This window comes from Monopterus albus, unplaced genomic scaffold (genome assembly GCF_001952655.1).
Source record: "Monopterus albus unplaced genomic scaffold, M_albus_1.0 scaffold52.1, whole genome shotgun sequence".
In the NCBI taxonomy this organism is placed as follows: Eukaryota; Metazoa; Chordata; class Actinopteri; order Synbranchiformes; family Synbranchidae; genus Monopterus; species Monopterus albus.
The window spans coordinates 1,687,504-1,696,560 of NW_018127932.1; the positions used below are offsets into that span (position 1 = coordinate 1,687,504).

The window sequence follows — 9,057 nt, forward strand, 5'->3', positions numbered from 1 at the left end:
GTCGATTGACTAATTGTTATAGCCCTAGTTTATTGTAAACTACAGCAAGCAGCAAAATGTTTTCACACCTGAAGGAATTTAATAAGAAATATTAAGTGTGTCTTTTGTTAAACTGGAACTTATCGGGCACCACGGAACTATACATAGTGTGTGCAATGTCGGCTGTTTGAGTCCAACCACTGATATTTGTCACGTCTCCCTTGTTTCCTGTCCACGTCTCTATGACCCACTGATTATTAAAGGCAAAAATGTACCTGAGAATCTGACAAACGGATGGAGAACCCGTGCCTCCAGCCACAACTGCTGCCAGCGAGAAGTCAACAAAATCCTTACACTGGAAAAAAGTGGCATCTTGTAATATTAAAGTTACTGCACTGTGTGGTTGCTGTGTGTCACTCACTTTCTAATGAGGAGTTAATAAAATGCATTCAGTAGGACACAAACACAACACTAGAGTTCTTAATTAAAATGGGCACCGATAAACTTTTTGTCAGACTAATCAGTCAACTGACTGAAAGAGACTGGTTACAGAGAGCTATTTAGATGTTTCTTGCACAAAATAAAGGTTTGGTTGCAATATAGGAGCAGAATATAATAGAAATAATGACATAAGCATCTGTACACTCCAGTCTGTGTAATATTCATTATGTGAGACCAGACTTCAGTGAGTGACTTTCTTCAATCTCCATACAAAAACAAATCTGCTCTGCTGCCACTGTCAGAAGGGAGACAAACAAAACAAACCTTATCGATGACTCACACACACACACTGACGTAACAGCAACTGACAAGGAAGCACACACATACATGGAGATGGACACACACCTGAGAATCTCTAATGTAATGTAATCCAGTGAAGTGTTGGCAGACTGCCTTCCCTTCAAATCTAACCGACTAGTTTCCATGGAGTGACAAGCACAGGAAGAACGGATATAAACACAGTAAGGCTGAAACTGGTTATTATTTTCTCATTTATTGATTCATTGTTTTTCTTTTTTTTTTTCTTTTTTTAATGTCAGAAAATAGTGAAAATGTTTATTACAGTCCCAGGGTGAAATCTTCAGGGGTTTTCCACCCAGGGGTCCAAAGCAAAAAAGCCGAAACTGCTCACAAATGAAACACTTAACTGTACATTTAGGTAATGGTTGGCATTTTTGCATGAAAAGTCTTTGCCCAGTGTTAGGCCCATTGCCCACCGACCCTCGTGGGTCTGTGAACAGTAGACCCGTTCAGTAATCCATCAGTGCTCTCTCCCCATGTTCCCTCCAACAACAGAATAAAGAAAACATGACCAAAAAAAAAAGGCTAAAGACAAAACAAATGCACAACAGAGCATAACCAGCCTGAACCAAACAGAACAGGACACTGCTGTGCTGAAATGATTAGCTGATCATCAGAGAACTGATTAAATCGAATGTGAAGATGTTATGCTTTTCTCTGCTTTACTGTGAACTTACCTAATGTTTGTTGATTGGACAAAAACAATTGAAAAGACATTGTCTTAGGGGCCTGGTGAGTTGTGATGAGCAAATTGTTTAAGTACACAGTATGCCACTGAATATATTGAGGTTTGGGATGGTTAGTCATATAAAACAAGGAATCTGAATCCCTTGTTCTTGTCCAGCACTATATGGCAAATGAAACTTTTATTCAAGCTGACTCCCACTTGATGCCATATGCTTCAGACAGGGAGGATAACGATGAGCAAAGAAAAGGAGGGCAAGATGAATATGGCACAAAGGGAGTCACGCACACTGCATGATTGTCCTGTGTCAAAGCCTTGATAAGAAAAGAGGAAGGTCTGCATGCTGTGGGAAAACAAACACCATGCATGTGTCACAGTGCACTCCTGCTTTGGAGCATATAACCCTGACCATCTCACTCTTTTTCCATATCTACGTCTTTCTCTTGCCACATACGACTCTGTCTCATCAAATATTCACAGTTTGTCCCATTAAACATTCACTGTGCAGCACTGCTATGTTTATCTACCCTCCACCAATCAGCCTGTAGTGACTGCACTAGAAGCTCACCAAATGCCTGAGAAAAACACACACACACACACACACACACACTCCTCGTCTACCTACATGACCGTGATGCAGCAGCCTGGCAGAGAGGGAAGAGTGGGGAAGACTAGAAAGACAGATGAAGTGGCAAAAGAAACAATGGGAGAAAAAAAAAAGAGAAGGAGTTGTGTCCAAAGAAGAAATTAGATAAATGAATGGAAAGAAGCAAAGAGGAGGAATGTGAGGGTCCACTCTTCAGCTCTTGCCCATGTTCAGTGAAAGCAGAGCAGCTTTGCACCTCAATAATTCAACAGTGGGACAAGTGCCACCAGCTTCTCTCTCTCTTTCTCTCTCTTTCTTCCATGACATCACAAGGCCTTGCCTCAGCGTAAAAATGCACTCGCTTTACAGTTCAACACAATACATGACATGTAATTGTAGCTAAAAATAACATGAACACCATCAAGACAGATCACACTGAACAATGTGCGCCTGAACTGAAAGCATTTCTGCCATGTTTTTCTGTTGGGCATCTTGCACGTGTCTAATATATAAAATTTATATAAGTATGACTCTACTACAGAAGACTTTCATATTTTAATACATGGATGCAAAACCATACTTTGGACCTCTGCACCCAGATCTTACCTTCCGACCAAAGACTTAAAGAGACTTGAACACCAGCACAACCCTTTAATAGCTATGGTCATTAATAACCCTAAATGCTGCTGCACTGTTCTTTTAAAACCTTTTAACATGTTGCACTTCTGACCACACCCCCAATCAGTGATGTCACACCAGGTGTTTCCATTACCTGTCTGAGTTGAAAAACCTGTTTTGACATCACTGATTTTCTTAAAAATTTCAGCCTTATGACTCGGTGTAGAAAACATTTTAGCTCAAAAGTGTGTTGCTTTGTGTTTCATTTATTAACAATATAATAAAGTATGGGATACATAACATTGCTGGGTTCATCTATCTGTTAAAGTGATGTCTTTTTGTCAGACATGACCAGTGGCAAACAATGTCTTCAGGTCCTTTACTTAAGGAAAACTACAGTACTAATGCTTACTGTAAAACGTGCTAAATGGAGAAAAATGTCCCCAGTGCATGTGTTATACTGTATACAGTACTACTACAGTGTAATATCATCCAAGGTGTTCATGTCAACCTGTGTGTCATCCATTACAATCATGAATTTACACCTCGTATGGTATTATCCCATTCATATTACAGACATTTCTCAACTGGCTGTTGATCATTAGCAAATTAAAAATACAAGTTGTTTTAATTAAAGAACATTTTTTCAAATAGTGCTTGGAGATATAGTCCATATATTCAATGGAAACGCCACTGCTATTGCTAACATGTTGATAGAGATTGTGCAGGGAACATAATTTGCATTATTCCCTTGGTCCCGGTCAACTTGTGTTTAACCTCTAGAGTCCCTGCGTCCTCATATGAGGACCGCACAGCTTGGGTTTCCAAAGCTCAGGACTCTAGAGGTTAAGACTAATGCAGATGTTGTGTAACCTCAATTAGCCACACTTTCATCTGTTTCCGACTGCATGTTTTCTCCATGTTTTTATCATAATAATTATCATTTTACTCACCCAGCCATATGTGATAGAAATATAAAAGGTCAACATGTTAAAGTACCATCAGATTAACATGAAGGCGTGCATGTCAGAAAGGGATTTTTACTGCCACGTCATCCAGGGCTGCAGTAAAAGCAGAAGACTGACGATAACAGTGAGCTCTATAAAAGGAAAGCAGCATATGAAAGTTGAACTGGCAAAAGCTGGCTTCCTTATATACATATAGATGCATGTGGTTTGGTTTTCACACAAAGAGATGAGCTACTGTACTGAATGTTCTGTCAAAAAAAAACATGAATACATCTTTAGTCCTTTTGTTGTATTTTTTTTAATCTAAGTACTGACTTCTAGTACTTTGTCTTCATTTACGAAACGAATTCAAGCCTCGGTGTGAGATGTACAGATGTCATGGCTCATCAAAAAGCCACAGGGAGGAGGCCACAAAATCTCCCTGCTTCACCATAATGTGCACAAAAGCATGTGAGGGCCCAGCACCACTAAAGTAAAAGTAATATGTTTATGGCGACACCTCCCTCCTTCACATCTGCTTCCCACGGTTTTTATCAGATAATCACTGCTGTCTCATGCTAGCAATAATTGTCATTATCTACTTCTGTAAACTGACCCTACGCTACCACCACTTATCTTGTGAAATACAGTATTTGTGGCTTACAGTATCAGTATTGTACAGAAGGAAATTTTACACATCTCAGTAGCCAGTATTCAACATGTATGAGTAGTCTGAGCAAAACACCTATAAGTATTTGTTTAAAAAAACAAAAACAATGGCAGCATCATCACATGTTTATACAGAGCAAAACTGGATCTGTTCAGATTCAAAGTCATTGTAGCACTTTACTTAACTTTAAGCAACAGATAAACATTTTGGGAAACATTTATATTTGCTTTCTGTTAGAGTTGGATGAGCACAGTTTTCAGGCCAAACTCTGGGATGTTCAGGCCAAGAATTAGTGCAACACAAAACCTCCCTATACTAGAGAATTATAAGTCTTTCATTTCAATTTTTGTACAAAGATAAAACAGAGGGCGGACTTGATAAAACAATTATCACAATAAAAATCTCCTCAAAATTGATTAAAAACAAATGTGTAATTTCTGATCGTATGTTCTGTGTGTGAGCAATTTGCTGTACAGTCGTCCTGTTAGACCACAGCACTAGAGCTACAGAACAGATGTGTGTGGGGCCAAAACGAGGAAAACACACACAGTTGAATGTACAACAGTGAGGAGGACGGCTGCACAGGACGATGAAAGTGTGGATAACAAAGGCCACACAACATCACTACTCTGGATGTGGATCAGATTTTTAAAGCTGGATAAACAACAGAGCGACAACTGCCATAACATATGAAGCAACCTGTGCCACGACGTCAGGAAACAACAAAATACCAATCATTTTCCACTATTAGAGAAGGTAACATTACTTTCCTGGTGTACCCAAGCCTGTACCCTGCAGGGCTGAGATCATGAACATTAAACATCATTAACCGTAGTTCAAACCCCAGCACGAGTCGTTTTTGTCTGCCTTTACATCCAACATGATACCGCTTATTGTGACGAGGGTCGTGACTGTGGGAGGAAGCCGAAGTAGAGAGCTGTCTATATTTTAGTCCTCCCCTGCTAAATACATGAGAGGGTCAGAATATTAGCCACGCCACTGAATATAATGTAGTCCAATACAACACCACCTTTAACTATGACCTCAATAATAAACATATAATTTATTTATGACAATTTCTTTAAAAAAAAATTCCTGAAAACAATTAAGCTTCTGTCAAAACAGTTGTCATTTATTTTATTATTGATCACCTAACCGATTAAACAATTAATCATTGTAGCTCTGGATCAGAAGATTGGACAAGCCAACCGTTTGGCCAGTTTATCTAATATTATAGCGGAGGCTCACCACCTAGCTAAAAATAATCAGCACCATGGGAAATTATTAATTATATTGTTGAGCTTAAAAGAAAAAAGTGCAGATATGTCACATAACCCAGCAAAAACCCTACATTTAATGATTTGGGTGGTTTTTTAAAATGTCATCTAGGAACTAAATTTATAAGGAGACAAGGTGCAAAGTCACCGTGAGAGGAAGTTGCTTGCAAATGTGATGAACTCGGATGCAAAGTGGCGTGTCACAATTTGGGGGAAAACAGGAAACTATCGTTTTACAAGTTGGGAGAAGTCGAGGCAAACACCTCAGTCGCTCACTGCTGCACTGGTGGGCAAATACTGGACTCAAGTCAAACTGAGGAGACTGTGCTGGATGTTTACAACCAACAGATTGATTAACGATTTTATTATATGCTTCACTCTGTGACTCAAATGTAAAGGAGATGCATGCTGCGGACTGAGAAAACTGTGTACATTCAAAACTACAGAAAATATAGTTGGTCCAAGTTGAATCAAGTAGTCAGTCTGTCAACTGTAATGGGAGTTTCAAACAGATGATTAGGGTAATATCTGCTCTGCTTGCCTCTGATTCAACTCCTAATCTGTTGGGCTAGCGCGGGGGTTTGTTTAAAACCTGCCTGATTGCCTCACTGCTCATCTTTCTTCCCTTATCTGACTACTACTTAACAATGTTGCTACATTCCCAGATCTCTGCACATAGCTTAGTGAGCATGACCTAAAGACACAACGGCCTAAACTATGAAAATGAGACCTTAAGTTTTAATGCACTCTGTAACACATCTCCCAGTGCTTTTGATGCAGCTCTGTAAGAATGTGTGTGGGATTAGAGCAGGGAAAACATGCGACTTGTGTTTGAGAAAAACACACTGGCAGAGCCAGAACAGCTCTGATTAAGAGCCCTGGGCACTGAAGGACAGAATAATGTGTGTGTGTGTGTGTGTTTCACAACGTGAAACTGCATATAGCTGAGTGTGCGCAACAGTGTTTGTGCTTAAGGTGGGAAAAGAGCTGAATGTATGTGTGTAATAACTGTGACCTCAACTCAGACACACACACATAGAAAGTGGTCTCTCTACCAGACAGCCTATGGGATGAAGAGCTTCACCCCTGCCGTTGCTGGGTTACTAGCTCCAGACCACTGCCAACACAGCCCTCCACGCAACACACACACACACACACACACTAGATGACACTGCCTGGTGAGAAGGGTTTTCAAGATTGTTCCTCAAATCAATCTTGTGTTTCCAAAAAAAAAAAGGAGGGAGGGGATAGGCAATGGGAAGAAACAACATAAAAAGGACTGAAAATGACATGGGTGGGGGTGTTTGAGAAAGACAGAGGAGGATGGAAAGAGAGGCAAAGGAGGGACAGAGCAATTTAGCCTGGGTCCCCTGGGAAAAGAGCAGCCCAATCAGTCCAGAGCTGGCCCCAGTCTGCAACTCACATCATCACTCAACCTGCGGTGGCCTGGTCTGACGCTTACTTGGACAAACATGCAGCAGCACACAGTTTGCAACACACACACACACACCAAAACAAGAACGGATACAGTGAAGGATCAGCGGAATACATGAGACAACCAGAACAATCGTCAGACAGAAACTACTAGAGCTACATGCCAGACAAATGCTACAGCGCACAGTGTAGCAAGCAGACTAATGCCAATGACAACAAATCTGTCACAAATACTGAGCACAGGTGGTGGTACTGCAATGTGTTAAATCACACGCACAAACACACACAGGCTGGGAGAACACAATGAGGTAAAGGATAAATCCAGATTATTAAAGTCTTATTTTTATAATTCTGGTTTTCATTTTTAACACTTATAATAACACTGATCTCACCAAAGTAATAACTGAGATTTGACAACATGTCGACTGTACCAATGGGTCACGTCATAGAAGAAGTTGGATATTGAGACGGCAGTTTATCCAACGTAACTAAACCACATTTTTGGGGGGTTAAAAACCAAGAGAGAGAGAGAACCTGAAATTTTAAACATAGGAAAAGATTAAAATACTCAATTTGTGATTGTCTGTTCAAGTTCCAAATTGTCACTGTATATGTGCAACAGGCCAGGCCTTGCACTCTTGCGTGGAAAACTGTGTTGTAACATTTGTCAGTACAGCAGAGGATGCCACATTGAGTTGTGCAGAAAACAAAGGCAGAGTTGCTAGCATACACTGCAGAGGGCTAGCATGGCTACTGGGCTGCAGCAGTAGTCCATAAAGTGATAACTGTATAGCATCTTATCTAATGCTTATGTCATGACCCTCTACTAATGTTGCTGCATGGGTTGTGCTAATAAATATGAACAAATTACATATTAGTTTCTATTAAATTGATTTTTTTTAAGTAACAGGCCTAATTTTTAATAATCCCTCATTGGACACATGTTATAATTCATCCAACTTCTGTCTGTCCTGAACAGGGTCACGAGGGTGCTGGAGCAACTCCCAGCTGACACTTGGATGAGAGGTAGAGGTAGAGTCCACCGTGGACAGGTCGCCAGTCTATCACAGGGCTGACAGTGACAGACAACCACACACACTCCTACTGGCAATTTAGAGTCATCAGTCAACCTATGCTGCATGTCTTTGGGAGGAGGAAACCGGAGTATCCGGAGAGAACCCACACAGGCACAAGGACAACATGAAAACTGTGCAGAGAAAGGCCCAGACTCCAACCCGGAGCCATGCTGCCCTCTCATGTTATCATTTCAATCACAAATCTAAGCGTATGTTTTTCTGGAAGACATATTATCCCTAGCATACTTTGAAAAAAATGTAACTTAGTAGTACTTAAGATACTCCTAGTATCCTCATTCTTCTATTCATCTGAATAAAAATGTTTTTCCAGGTTGTCATATCTTAGCCAGAAATGGCAAATCCCCTGGCTTGATTTGGATGACCTGAACCAAAATTAGTTTTATTATCAGTTTTGTTTTTCTATAATTGAAATATTTTATTGAATATTTTCATGCACAATAACTAACCTGTGTTGTAAAAATGAGCAAGGGGATATAATAAAATATAATAAAACATTTTTTGCTTAAATAGTGCAGTAGCCCCTCCTTGAACCGCCACCTTATTGTGGTGGAGGGGTTTGAGTACCCGAGTGATCCTAGGAGCTATGTTGTCGGGGGCTACATGTCCCTGGTAGGGTCTCCCAAGGCAAACAGGTCCTGGGTGACGGGTCAGACTATGAGCAGTTCAAAAGCCCTTTATGAATAGATTAAAATCAAGGACCGTGACGTCGCCCGGCATGGCGCAGCCAGGGCCCCACCCTGGAGCCAGGCCAGGGGTTGGGGCTCAAATGCGAGCCTCGAAGAGATTCTGGCAAACCGTCCGGCGCCTCAGGAGGGGGAAGCAGTGCCCTGCCAAAACTGTTTACAGTGGAGGTGGGCAGCTGTTGACCTCAACTGGGGACATTGTCGGACGGCGGAAGGAATACTTCGAGGATCTCCTCAATCCCGGCGCCATGTCTTCCGATGAGGAAGCAGAGGCTGAGGG

General features: G+C 41.0%; 1 protein-coding gene across 1 annotated transcript in view; it reads right to left on the reverse strand.

The window, feature by feature from the left end:
• The window catches only part of LOC109961060 (calcium/calmodulin-dependent protein kinase type II delta chain-like), a 55,187-nt gene that overhangs the window by 42,274 nt on the left and 3,856 nt on the right, over nt 1–9,057 (reverse strand). The gene's annotated exons all lie outside the window — the stretch shown is intronic.